General features: G+C 26.3%; 1 protein-coding gene across 4 annotated transcripts in view; it reads left to right on the top strand.

The window, feature by feature from the left end:
• Nucleotides 1-15,298, top strand: part of LOC127283417 (uncharacterized) — a 69,066-nt gene that overhangs the window by 35,975 nt on the left and 17,793 nt on the right. Inside the window, exon 1 of one of the 4 annotated variants that reach the window (XM_051308273.1) lies at nt 5,548-5,590. The exons of the other annotated variants lie outside the window; for them this stretch is intronic. The gene's annotated coding sequence lies outside the window, so the exon portion shown is untranslated. Of the gene's footprint in view, nt 1-5,547; nt 5,591-15,298 lie in introns of those variants that run through there. 4 annotated transcript variants of the gene reach the window in all.

The following is a 15,298-nucleotide window of genomic DNA, read 5'->3' as shown; positions in this document are numbered from 1 at the left end:
CAATAAGTTGAGAATTTTTTTCTAATAGTTTTAAAAATAAAGCAAATGTAATTTTTTCACTGTAATTTTTAATATTATTAATAATTAAATATTAAATTTAAAAAATTTTTTACCATTCATATTTTACAGTCGTCTTTTATTAACTTATTTTTAATTATGTAATTCATCAATCATTTTTGTCTGTTTTAATATTATTTACGGTAAAAATAATTTATTAAAAATATTTAACTGAAATTGATATCCAGTTTTATTTCATTAAATCTTTGTAAAAATTGAAAAAATTTTGTGAGTTTAAAAAATTTAAGAATAAATTCATTTTATTTTCGTGATCAATAGATAATACAAACTTTGAAATCAAAACTTTTGTATTAGGTGAACTACTTCAAGTCAGCACTTCAAGCCAGCGCGGCTGTGCGGTATGCGTATCTGACTTGCGTTCTAAGGGTTTAGGGTTCGATCCCCCATGCGTGCGAGATTTTTCGTTCTTAGTTTTAAGTGTTATAAGTACAATATTTGTTCATGTGTAATATCAATTATTAAATAATTATTAAATTAAGTATAAGTGCAAAGTAAAAAAAATTAAATATTATGAATTTAAAAAAATAAAAAAATTTACAACACAAATTATTTTTTGTAAAATAATTTATTAAAAATAAAATAATTTAATTAATATAAATGATAATTATTATTTTAATTATTTATTGTTAATAATATTTTATATATTCTAAATAACATTAACTATTATTGGCTTTACATTACCTGTTCGTGGTAAAAATGGGAGTAATAAGCTAATAAGGATGAAATTTGCATTGGAAAGCGTGTTTTAGCATTTTGTAAAAAAGTGTGATTTTAAGTCCGGATGAGTACTTTGCCAGTATTATGCCAGTATTATTCTAGTACTACGTTAGTACTGGTGAGCGGGACAAAATCAGTACTGGACAGCGTTACCAGCCAGGGTTGGTCCACTACTGGCCCAGTACGGCAGTCAGTACTATTATACTGACTGGCAGTGTTGGGTCAGTACTATGCCAGTGGCACATTTCTACTTGGGTACACTTATATTTAATCTTCATACTTGAAATGTGAAATATAAGGAATATCTTCCTTTATCAGGAGTGACTGTGTAGTCAATTTTATATTTGAAAATAAAAATGAATTCATTAATATTAAATAATAAATTATTATTAAATAGTAATGCGATATTCAACATAATTAGTATTCCGCGAATATTGGAGAAAAAGGAAGCTTTACGTGATTTGCATTTGATTTTTTTTTCGTTCCGATAGGACTCGAGACCACTGACTCGCAATAATTATTATGCAAGATAGTACTTTCCTTTTTTTTACAAATTTTCTTGAGATATTGATATCTGGATTTAAAGTAAAACGTGAACGTAATAAAAATTTAGTCACAGGAATTCTATATATTCCCTGCAATTTTACTTTAAGAAATTCCATCACTAAAATTCAATTGCTGAACCCCTATTTGCTCCTGAAAAAAATTCCATTTAGATATATTAAAATTCACTGTTTGTGTCTCGTAAATTTTTTTTCAATATTATAAGAAAAAAGTCTTTTAGGAATTTTTTTTAAATAAACTTTGTAAATATTCTGTTTATCGAAGATTCTCAGAAGAATATTAATTATATTAAAACAGTCGGCGATTTATAATTTTTCATATATAATGCACGCAAATGTTTGTGATATTTCATAAAAAGAAAAGAATCCGCGATGACATTGTTCATTTAATTTGGACTATAAAATATAACTTTAAATCATTTTCATTTAGTTCAATTTTCAGAATATGTGACACATTACCACGTCACTTATTGATTCATTAAAAAATTTTATGCTTTAATTACAATAAATAAAAAAACACATTGAATTTAATTTTATAATTTATATGATGACGTGATAAAGAACTAAAGTAGTATAATAATATCACAATAATAAATATAAAATATTCGTAATATAAAAATTAATTAATTAATTAATATTACACGTTATATTAGTGTAATATTATATTATTAAAAAAATAATAATATTATTGATTTATATACAAAACAAAATTCGGCCTTTCTTTAAGTTAAAGATTTTTTTCAACAAGGGGTGTAATTTTTTTTTATTTTTGGAAAAATATTGTGCCTGTCAGAAAAATATAGTGCGGGTTAAAAAGATACAAATTTCTTTTGAAAATATGTCGAGTTTCATACAAGATAAAGGAGACTAGCAAACAGTCGTGACATGTTATATTTTGAAACTCAGTTTCAGGCAGTTTCAGGATTCTGTTTATGCATGTGTGGGACAGAAAAGGTCGACTGTGCTCAACACTAAAACATATACATATATATATATATATATGTTTGTAATATGTATATCTATATACAGTTGTATAATTCTAACTCAATGTTGAAAGCATTTCATAGTGCTTTTCCCCAGTCGAGCTTTTAACCTCTGATTTCCCCAGTTCCGACTCGAATTGCGCTTTACAATTCTACTTTACATCAAGTGCAATACTATAATAGTAAAATATATACCCAAAAAAAGAATAGAAATTCTATTCTAATACATAAGATCGAGAGAGAAAACGAGACAATGCTATAAAATTTTTTTGGTTTTTTTTTAAATTAATATTTGGAAACATTTGGTTTTCACTTTTCAGAACAAATTAAAGAATACCAATATTAGATAGAGTGCTTTTTTTGTTTCTAACTTAAAATTTGATTACATTTTTTTGTGCAAAAAAAAAAATTAAGATTTTATGTATTCTTTAGTTTGACTAATGCCAAATTATTCATATTCATTTAAATTATATGATTTATTTTTGAATAATTGATAAAAAAAATGAATTAAACAGTAATTTATGTATAAAGAATTCAATGAATGAAATTTTATATTTCAAATTCGTGAAATATTATTTTACTTAAATGAAAGTAACTCTTGTTCCTCGTAAATAATAACTTCAATTATATTTTAATTACCACTGTGCAAATAAACTGGTGATAAAAGAACGCTTGAATGCATTCTGAGTAATATAATATATTTAAATTCTATCATATTTCATCGATGATTTTTAATAATATAATTAAAATATGATTTATTAATTTTTTATTATATTTGTATAAAGTTTTTTTTTTATTTTAACGTATAGAAGAAAAATTTTTTATACGAATAAAGTATAATATGTTTTTTAATTAAATATAAAAATATATTTGTCCCCAAGATAAAAATTAAATATTTGTTTGGTTCAAATTTATTCGCTTCAGATAAATTGTATTTGGTTTCATTTTTTTTGGTTCAATTTTATTTACTTCAAATAAAATTTTATTCACTGAAAATTATTTAAACCAATTAAAATTTATTTAAAACAAATATTTATTTAGTTCTGAGACAAATATATAATTTTATTTTTTCTCAGAGAACAAAAAAGGAGTTTTATTTTTTTTTTACATAATTAAAATCATTAAAATAAAAATAAAGTAGTAAGTTTTTTATCGATAGTTTAAAATCGAATGAATCACTTTACTATCGTTATTGGAGATAAATGTCCATTTGAGAGGCCAACGCATTTGATTGGATCGCGAAATGGTCCATAATTTGAAACTCGTTGCCCACTTAAGTCATTGCAATCATCTCTCGGTCACAAATACACCTAATCGTTATACACTTCATGAGGGTAATTTCTCTAATTGTCGATTGCTTTTATCCGCTAGGTGCGCTTTCCTATATATAAGTGATACTCATTCATTTATCAGGTAATGGAATGTGAAAATTGCAAAAGGTACAATTAAAAACACAATAAACCTATTTTAATAAAAATAAAATTTTTGTCAATGAAAAATTCAAGAGAATTTTGTACAATATACTGTTTTATTATTATTATAAATTATAATATTTGATTCAAATAAAACATTTTTTGTTTGTGAAATAATAAATAATAAAATAAATAATAATTATTAATAATTTGTTTATAAAATTATAAATATTCGAATAATGAAAAAAAGAATTTCATTTATGAAATAATAAACAAATTTTGATTTTTTGTTAAAAAAAGCAATCCATTTGTTCCATTAAATTTCGATTTTATAATGAATTCATTTTTTATTAGTTATACCTCTTTCATCTGAAGAGGTCTCTTGTTGAATATGATGAAAGCTCGCATAGTTTTATAAAACCAAAATTTAAGGGAATAAATAGATTAATTTTCCATTTAAAATCTTTCGCATTATTAAATTTTAATAAGATGCTATTAAAATTTCAAATAAAATTTTTTTCTAAGTATTATATTCAAATAAAAATTATTAATTTATTTTAAAGTAAATTTTGCAGTCTGAAGTTAACTTTAAAAAAAAGGAAAATAATGAATAAAAATATGGATTCAATCTCCACCTTCTCACAGAAAGCAAGGTTTTCATTCGTAACCCTCAAAGACAAAAATGTAGACTGGATTGAGTCTATAAAATAGATTCAAGGAAATTTTGAATTTTATTTTTCATTTCTCGAATTTAATTTCCATTTTATTTTTTCTCGACTTGGGTAACATAAAAATTGGTGCAATATTGCTTTCTAATAGATTGTCAATATTGCTCCTAATATTACGGATATATACGAGTGTTTTGAGTGTTGGCACATTTTTCATATACAAGAATAATGGAAAAATCAAGAAAATGATGGAAATCCAGAACAACGTCGAAGAATTATCGTCAGGAGTGGCTTCTCTCTATATATATTGTTCACGTACATTCTTACATGTATATGAATGAACATGGTGCGAATGTATGTGTATGTGTGTGTATCGAAAAAAGCGAGAGATGTCGATATTTGCCGAGATAAAACCCGAGTTGACAAACAAGTAGCGCGACAGTGTAGGAGTGCGAGGATGTGGGAAGAAATACGAGGCTCAATGGGGTGAGTTAAGGCAAAGAGAGAAAGAGAGTTGTGTGCGTGGTGGTGAGAGAAAGCGTGGATGCTACTCGTTAGAAAGATGGATAAAGAGAAAGTGTAATATACAATGTAGGTGAAAAATATGAGCTTCGTTGCAGTGTAAAGCAGCAGAATATTTCATTCGCTTCACCGAGAGATGCAGGTTTAAAGCTGCGGCTTAGTTAATGGAACCAGCTGAAGTGTGCTGCTTTTTCTTCTCCCCGCAGAATATAATGCATATATAGGGAAATTAAAACCATTTTTACACTTGATATATTTTTTTTCAAATGTTTTCCATTTCGTGTATTTTAGGTTTGGACAAAATGTCATGAAACTGTTATACATTTCACTGTATAGTGTATATCACGTTTCAGATTTATAAACGCGTTATATGAAATTTTTAAAGCCAACAATATGCGTTTTTCATTTTCTATTTGTTGTGTGTATATAAATAAACAAAAAGATCTCAAACGCAAAATAAACATTATTCTTGTTGACAATTTCAAATTTTACTCAGAATTATAACAATTGTTATAAAAAATAATTAATAATTATCAATAATTTATTATTAGTATAATAATAAAATAAATAATTATTATATTATAATTTTTTTTGCAGGTGAGTTATAATTTGGAACAAATATTTGGAATAATTCTCGAGTATTATATGTAAGTAAATATAATTAATGCATTAGTTAATTAATTACTAACTAATTACCGAGAAATAATAGAGAATTGACGAATTTAGTTAATTAAACCAATCGAACAATATTAATTAAATTATATTAATGGAAAATTAAATAATGTAAAATTTAACGTTCTTTTTGTGAGATAGAAAATTTACATCTTTTGAAATATTTATGTATTTTTTTTAAATTCATAATTGCAATACTTTTACATTATTCTTGAAAATAAAAATAATTTTTTATATAATGTTAAAAGATTCAAAAGAAGAAAACTAAATTTAATAAAAAAAAAGAAAAAAACTAGATGAAATTGTTTAAAATTATTAGAAGGAAAAAAAACAGCTCGAGAAACGACGAATAAAATGTTTTGTAACATTTTCTCGTTGAAAATTTTTATTTAACGTTTATCATTTTCTTATTTAAAAGATTTTCTGTACGGAAAATATAATTTCACTTAAAATATAAAGATTTGACTTTTAGCTTTTAAATTCACTTTCAAGTAAAACTGAAATTAATTTTTCAATATAACTATTTTTTAAATTAACTTTGAAATGAAAAATTGTTTATTTTCTTTTAACTATCATACCTTTACTCTGATATTATATTTCTTCAAACAAAACAAATTATTTTGTTTTCAAAAAATAAAATTTTAATTTCAAACTTATCAACTATAATTTACAGTTTATGAAACAAATACCATTTAATTGAGAAAACTAATAATTATTCAATACAAATAAACAATTATTTGAACCAAATAATTTTTTTACAGTACAAAAAATGTTCTGTACACTAAATAAAAAAAGAAAAAAATTGGTGTTAGATTGTAGTACAATGCTTATATATACCCGTGTGGAAAAATTTCGGGGCGCTGGTAGGACGCTGGACAGACTGTCTAACGTCTCTATAGACCCAGGCCAGACGGTCTTGTCGAGCCCCCGATCAGAAATGGAACGAAAGTTCCATGCTACGGTCTAGAGTTAGACAAGCTGGCCAGGTCTTGATACTCGCGTTCAATAATTCTTAATAATAATAGTAATAATAATAATAATCCTATTAATATTACGTATTATTATATTTATAGATAAAATTAAAACAACATTAGTATTCATTAATAATATGATTTTAATTTATTAATAATAAGGAGATAAGTTGTATTGGAATCTTATAAGTCAAGACAACTTATCTCCTCATTTAATTATTATTAGTAATTTCAAAAAAAAATTATTATTATTTATTAATTTAATCCGAAGTTTTTTACTATTTTTGTTTCATCACTTAAGATTAATTAACAACACCTGTGGAAATAACACCTAATCTAATTTGAAAAATCTCGCTCGCACTGGGCACCGAACCCACGACCTAACACTCGCAAACCTACTACGCTAACCACGGGGCCACGCTGGCTACTTGGCGACAATTTGTTAATACCGGTGATGTTTTTGGCGCGCCTTTATGCTAAATTCAAAATGTTTTTATCCTTAAATTACATATATATTTTTAATATAATTATAAAATTATTTCTATTTATATAAAAGCCATATCCATTGCCTTTATTGTTAATAATATTATAATATAATATATATATTAATAATAATATTGTTTTTTACGTTATATTTATGATTTATCATCTCTATAATGTATCAAATAATAATTCTTTAATTATTACAATATTATAGGTATAATTATAATGAATAATATTGAAATAATCCATAATAAAGATGTTTCAATAGACGTAGTCGAGTTCGTCTTATCTAGACCGTTTTTCAAGACTCAGGCCAGCGACTTTACAGCGCTACTTGACAAACGTATCGGTTATGGTCGTTTGCGGTTGTCAGTGTACTTTTATAGTTGTTGCACTTTTGTAAAATACTTTTGTGAAATACTTTTGTGAAATACTTTTGCGAATTACTTTTGTAGTTGTGTACAAATATTTTTAAATAATATATTTTTCACAATTTTTACTAATAACAATTTAATGTATTTTATAATTAGTAATTAATATTATTTAAATTAATATATATTGTACAATTGGATATGTCGAATTTGGGTGTAATAAATTTTAAATATATTTTTAGTTTTGTTAAAAACTACTTTTTAGTTGGAGGTTATGTTAATGGATATATAATATAAAAATAAATAAATTCGTGACAAAGTTTTTTCTTCGATTAAAAAAATAAATTTCAAAAATCTATAAAAAAACAAAGAATATTTTTATTGAAATTAACAGCAATATATAAATATAATTTAAATAATATTAATTACTAATTATAAAATATATTAAATTGTAATTAGTAAAAATTGTAAAAATATTTGTACACAATTACAAAAGTAATTCGCAAAAGTATTTCACAAAAATTTAAAAATATTTGTACACAATTACAAAAGTAATTCGCAAAAGTATTTCACAAAAGTATTTTACAAAAGTATTTTACAAAAGTATTTTACAAAAGTGTTTTACAAAAGTATTTTACAAAAGTATTTTACAAAAGCATTTTACAAAAATATTTTACAAAAAAAAGAATTTCACAAAAGTGCAACAACTATAAAAGTACACTGACAACCGCAAACGACCATAACCCTATACGTTTGTCAAGTAGCGCTGTAAAGTCGCTGGCCTGAGTCTTGAAAAACGGTCTAGATAAGACGAACTCGACTACGTCCATTGAAACGCTTCTTAGCGAATAGCAAGACCGACTAGTTTAGACGGGCTTGCCTATGACTGGAAAGACTATTTCTAGACGCTAGACTTCCACAAGATTTTTCCACACGGGTATAACAAAAAGTTTACAACTGTCGTGTGTAAACATATACTGTTATAACCGAGAAATAATATAGATGTTTGTGTTCCGAAAGCAATATGTTTGACATTGTGTGCAAACTTAACAGCGCGCAAATGCTCCATAATACACAGGAATAGAAATGCATTTTGATCGTGACGTCACGTCCTGTTACACCCTCCCGAGTTTCCAGTTCTAAACGCCCTCAACTCGACTAAACCTTGCACGAACTGATTCTCTTCTCTGATTCTATATAACGCGATGCTATTGAACACCTAAACATTTCAAGCTTCACTTGTCCGCGTAAATATTACACACGCACACAGAGATAAAGACACGAAAATTTCTATATATCCCGTCTTATATATTATCGAAGATGAAAGAAACTTTTATAGTTTATCCAATCTTATTTCTCAATCTGGGGAAAAATGTTGTTGTACAGCGACGTTCAATATAGAAAATATGTGTAGAATGTTGTTGAAATTTTTATATCTTAAGAGAAATTGTTATTGATGTTATATATATATATATATATATAAAGAGAGAGAAAGATTTAAATGATAATAAATAATGTGTATAATTAAAATTGAACTGATTATTTCAATACGCGTTAATAAAAAAAGCGATAAAACTGGACGTAAAAATAGTCATAGAAAGGTCGTATAATAAGACATTCTCCAATCTTAAAGTTGGTTCCAAGTTGATGATAAGGTCGTTGAGTATATGGTGAATAGTATTAAACTGATTAAGTAATTATTAATGAATATAAGGACACAAAATGGGTCATAATAAAACCATAAAAAGTGTAGTATAATAGAAAAAACCCTTATATCTTAAAATTAGATTCTAATTAGTGATAGTTATTAACTAATTGTAAATCATAATTAGAATTAAATAATAAATTATAATACATACAATGGTCAGAAAATGGAACATATTCTAATCTTAAAATTAGTTTCAAATAAGTGTGAAAGTCATTGACTGAATAATAATTAGAATTAAATTGATTATTTAATTATTAATGAAAGACTAATTATAACAAGTGTGAGAAATTTAAAAGTCGTTAAACTTTAATACTAATTTGAATTGTAAATAATTAAGTAAGGGTTCTATAAATACTCTCCAAGAGAACTAATTGAATTACTTGCTTTTACGCTGTAAAATTATTCATTGTATTTTTTTAGTTCCTGATATTCTCAATCAATTTTGATTATGATTTTAAAACAAATTTCCATTGACAATATTCTTATAAGAAATACAACTTTTAATTGAGTTTTCTCGCGCATTGTTTCTAGAGTATATTATATAATAACGAGAAGTAGTGAAATTTGATTTGAAAATAAATTCTTATATCAGCGCTAGGAAAAATTTTCTTCTATAACATTATTTTGCACTCGCTGTTTTCTTTTTTGTCACAAAAAAATGAGGCGAGAACAAAACTTTTAGAGCTAAAGTTTTGTAAACCGTGAAGAACACTATATTCATGCAAATAGATTTACTATACCAACATATTTCTTAGACCGTGTTCATGCTTTCAAAGGACTTTTGCCTTGAAAATTTTAAACTCACAAGTTAGATTTTTACTTTACTAGTACACTTTGCAGCTGAAACACAAGAGTGGATTAAACAAGTGTTTGATCCAAACTTATACTCGGCATACACTGGTGGTGGTGTTACCATGGCTCGAATATATTTATGTTTTTTTTTGTTTGTTGTAAACGAAGACTTCGTCAATTAGGCCAACGTTCAAAATGTTTCTTCCTCCATTAATGTCTCATTCCCAAATAGTATGGCAATTGTATCTCTAGGATATTCTAATCTCCTGCCGACCACCACTTGTATAAATAAAAAAAATGTTCCGCGAGTCCATGTAATTCACTATAATAAACTTCTACCTAATCAGATACTCACTATATTACTTGATAAATTAAAAAATCACGAATTCAAAAAGCTGTAATTATAAATTTTGTCAAATATTAAATCTAACAATCTCGAAACGCAGTTTAAACTTATGAATCTGCTTACGCTTAGTCGTCGCAGGAATAATTGAGAGAATGTGAAAGTGAAAGTGCCCGCGTACAATGATTCTGCGTCTGCGCGAGCGACTAACGAAAATCATGCACGTAGATGAATATAAAAAGAAGAAGCACTTATCTAGTCGGTTTTATATATGATTAGATTATTAAGCGATGAGAAAATAAAAATACATACATACACACATACATCTTCGCATATTATATACTCTCTGACATTACTGTCACTTTTACAAACAAAGTTTTAAACAATATCATCAAAAAATTTTCTTTTTTTCTCGCTTGATATTACGGAATCAAATATTTTGGATCTGAGAAAGTTTTTTTTTAAACTAAAGTGAAAAGCTCAAATTAAATTTAGTGGATTTCGTTGTTGTATAAAGTTTATCTTAATTTATAGTTTGTATATATATATATCTTTATGAAATTTTCCATGTTTTCGATGTCACATTAAGAAACATTCCTTATCCTGACCTATTTCCTTGTACGCAAACTCGAAATTATCCCTCATAACGTGGTGAATATAATCTCCTTGGGTGAAGGCCGTTGGGGTGAGCTCGTTTATTAGCTCTATTGTTCTATACTAAGGAATTCCTTCTCGTATCGAAGCAAATTCATTATTTTATTTCCATCCTTATAAACATACGAAAAACAAACAAATTCTGAAACTTATATATTTACAATTTATATAACATCTTAAGGATAAATTCCAATATAGTAAATTTTTTCTTTTATTTAATTGTAGAAAGTGGAATATTTTTTAATATAAACAAAAGATATATTCTGTTTAAATTACAAAATTTGTTGTATTGTTTGCAAAATGAGGAATAATAAATCACATACAAAAAAATAAATTTTTTAAAAATTATTGCTATAATTTTACAAAGAAATAAAATATGCAAAATTGTTTTAATTTTAGTTAATTCAGTTGTAAGTTATCTGCATTACAATGCAATCTCTTTCTCTATATTGAAAACTCGAAAGCAAAGAAAACAATTGCATATAAAACAAAAAATTTAATTGTTTATTCAATTAAAATTTAACATTGAACGAAATTTTGACTTTTCAAACATGTTGGATTGGCTATAAAATAAATGAAAATTCAAACACTATTCTATACATATTTTACGGTATTATATCGTATGGAGCTTTAATATCTGTGGAAGAAATGCGGGAAACTCAATGCTATTCTATGTGGCTGTTGGTAAATGAAAGTAAAATAAATAGGATGTATATATATAATTATAATAGATGTTGTTTGTGGTTTGGATATGGAAAATAATTATTCTCATAACACATTTCTCATATTTTGCCGCATGAGATTATTATTTCATTCAATAACAGAAAAATGCAAACTTTTCACAATTCTAAAAAGTTGAGAAATGAAAATTTGTTTAACTTCTTTTTTCTGAAAGTTAAAATAATTTCATTAGATAGAATTTTCTTTTAGAAGAATTTTCATTTCTTTAGATTAGCATTTGGCAGAATTTATAGATTATAAAAAATTTATAGATTTCTATAAAATTATTTATTTTTCTTTGCACTTCTTATTATTAAATCAATAAATAAAATAGGGGAACTAAACATAATAACAAATAAATATTATAGAAAAATGTTGCAAACACAAATTTTTTTTCAGTGTATAAAGATATATAAGTTTAATGTAATTTTGTGCACAAAAATGTACGAATTAATATGATCCGTTTGCAATGAAGGATTTACATGATATATATATATATATATATATATGAATGGAGGAAATATTTTCCATTTCAGTTTGCATATATGTCTGTCTATATGTATATATATGCAATATTGCTCTGATGCAGAAGAAGCCATTTGAAACTTCCTGGCAAAATCGGTATACAAAATAGCTGGTCGTGCGTGTGAAGGATTACGCGTGTACATAATGCCTGTATGCACTCTCTATACTATATCGAATATCGATGGCTTAATGTGCTTATCGTGTATACGCTGAACTTGTAGAAGGGACTTGTCGAACCTCACAAAGTAGACTCAACAGAATTTCAAATCAGAGCGCGCGATATTCCAGTTCGCTTAAGTCGAAAATTATGATATCACTATGCATTTACATAAATATATTCATTTTCATGATTGCTGCAGAATTTTTCTATTTTCTTTCAAATGTCTCTGTGAGTCTAAAAGAATATTGATTAACCTCTAAACCACTATATCGAAACATTTTTCGGGGCGCATTCTATAAAAATCATTATTTAGAATTTTCATTTTAAACAATTTTATTAGATATAATTATTTTTTAGACGAATTTTCATTTTTCGAATTAGAATTTGATAGAATTTCTTCTTAAACAAATTTTTACTCATCAGATTTCTTAAAACGCCGTTAATTGTCAGACATGAATTATTTCAAAATAAAAAAACACCGATAGTTAATACGTACGTAATAATACGTACATTAAAATCACTAGAAAAACGTAAAAAAAATAGTTGTCTGACAGACCAGGAAAACACTTAGCGTATAATTTTTTAGCACCTAGCAGTTTAAAGCTTAAGGAAACTTTATCGTTTAGAACTGAAATAACAAACTTTTTAAAAATTTTATTGTAAAAAGAGTATTATTGGAATACATAATTCGTTTTTGACAACTTTTTTTTACATTTTTTGTCAATTTTAAACCAAAAAGTCTCATTAATTTTTCTTTTTTATAAATTTTCGCACAAAATAGTGTAATTTTCTAAATACCATTGTATGATAAAATCGTAATTAGAAAAAGGAGTTAAAAAACGAAACTAAAACCTTGTGGCAGTAAATTGGAGTTTAAAATAAATCCTTTAGAAAATCTTAAAAGGAGACAATTTTTAAAGACGATTAGGTTTTATCTTTGAAGAAACAACTTTACACAACTTGTTCTACTTATACGTGAACGAAATAACTCTATACTCTCTTGGGGTATTACAAAGTTTTGCGAGAGAAGAGCAGGCTGTAAAGCTACTGTGTATGCATCACTAGATGAGGGAAATTAAGGACAAGTATAATATTATAAGGGTTTGAGAAGTAAAATGACAGTAATTAAAAATAAGAACGAGCAACAGGGGAGTTTGAAACCACACACAAAAAAAACGATATATGTCTTTCAAAGGAGTTAAAACGTTTATACTCGCGTGGTGTTTTCAAAAAAGTTATTTTCTTGAAAACTTTACATTCTCGTCCCTCGAACTTTGTGCGCACGAAACAGCGATCAAAGTTCAGTTAAATACAAAATACAATAATGCCACGAGAAGCTAATGGCGGTTCTCTCTCTTGCTTTACTCTCTCGGAAACTTCCACGAGTTTAAATGCTAATCTCCGAGCAGATTTTCCAACTTTCTCTTTTCCCGAGGAGAAAAATTTAATTGAGAGATCAACACAACTGTTCCGAGTAATTATTCAAATTTATGCTACCGTCATTTTCTTTAAAAAAACGAATAATAAGGTAATTGTTTTTAAAAAACTATTAGGAAAAATATTATAATTGTGAGATTCAGTCTTGTATAAAATAGAAATGACGATTTATTAAAAAAGAATTTTTTGTCGATAAAAAAGAGATTTGGAAACAAAAACACTGATAAAAAAATAGTCTTGAAAATGTGTATTAAGGTATATCTCCGGCTCCAGTGGTGCTCAGTTCCTTGCGACTAGTTTATACTAAGCAACAGCTCACTTCACTGACGTGTTTTCTCTCTCATTCTCAAGCGAGTAATATACTTGACTCTCTTGAAAAATCTATAAATAACCTAACTTTTCTACTTCAAAACGTTCTAATTCAAAAATTAGCATGGATACCCCTACACTGAGAAAACGATATGTTTAAAGTATAGTCAAAAGTTGGGAAAAATGGCTACACATGGGCATTTTTCTAATATTTAAAATTCTCCTGTATGTTTATTAAAATATATTTCTTAAAGTGTGTTCAAACAACAAATGTTAGACTAAACGGACTAAACTATAGAGAATGCATTTGATCATAAACTGATTTACTAGTAGTATTATTTTCAAAGTGTTGCTGAAATTTCATCAAGTTTATTTTAAAAATTCATCAATTTTATTTTCACCTACTAAAAATTTATTTTGAACTACAGTTGATGAAACTTTGTTCAAAAGCGCATGTGTAGCCATTTTACCCAACTTTTTGAGTAAACTTTATACAAAACATTTTCTCAGTATACTAAAACTTTTTTTATATTATTCTATCAATTCCATTCTACAATATACTCGTTTTTAAAAAAAATTTATCGAAAACTTTTTGAATAATTCAATAAAATGTATGAGTTTTGCATGTTCAGATTAGGAATCCCATGTTAACTGGTGCAACTTTGAACACAGATTTCTCAGTTTTTAGCATGGCAAGGGGTACTGGGTTTTTCACCACTTATAAAGTACATAAAAAGGAACATTTTCCCAGAGTTTAAAAAAATTCTAGCGAAAATCGATTTGCCGGAGAAATACCTTAAGATCGATGTCAACATTGACTTTAAAATCAAGTTCAATAGTATAATTCATCCGAAAGTCATAGAAAGAAATCAATACTAAGTAGTCGTTAAGTATTCGTGTATTTTTCCATCAACAAACGTTGTATTTGTATGCCTTCTCTAAAATCTCCGCGAGTTCAAGTCCAAATAGGCTTTAGGGTTTCATGATCCTCAAGGGGGTCTTTTAACCCGATTATAAGATTGACGAATCTGTCTCTCTAATTCTTCAGGTTTCACTTTAAATCTCAGTCTAGACACATATTTTCTCAAAATCTCAAAATTTTATAATTACCCTTTATATTTCCTAATTATTTTCTTTGCAGGTGACGAAATTTTTTTTACTTTACTTTTACTGTTATAACAATTTAATTTAAATATTTTTTTTTATTATT

Source organism: Leptopilina boulardi, unplaced genomic scaffold (genome assembly GCF_019393585.1).
Source record: "Leptopilina boulardi isolate dan_hultmark-lab unplaced genomic scaffold, ZJU_Lbou_2.1 LbouV2_31, whole genome shotgun sequence".
Taxonomy (NCBI): Eukaryota; Metazoa; Arthropoda; class Insecta; order Hymenoptera; family Figitidae; genus Leptopilina; species Leptopilina boulardi.
This window is presented reverse-complemented; position numbering and strand designations above follow the sequence as displayed.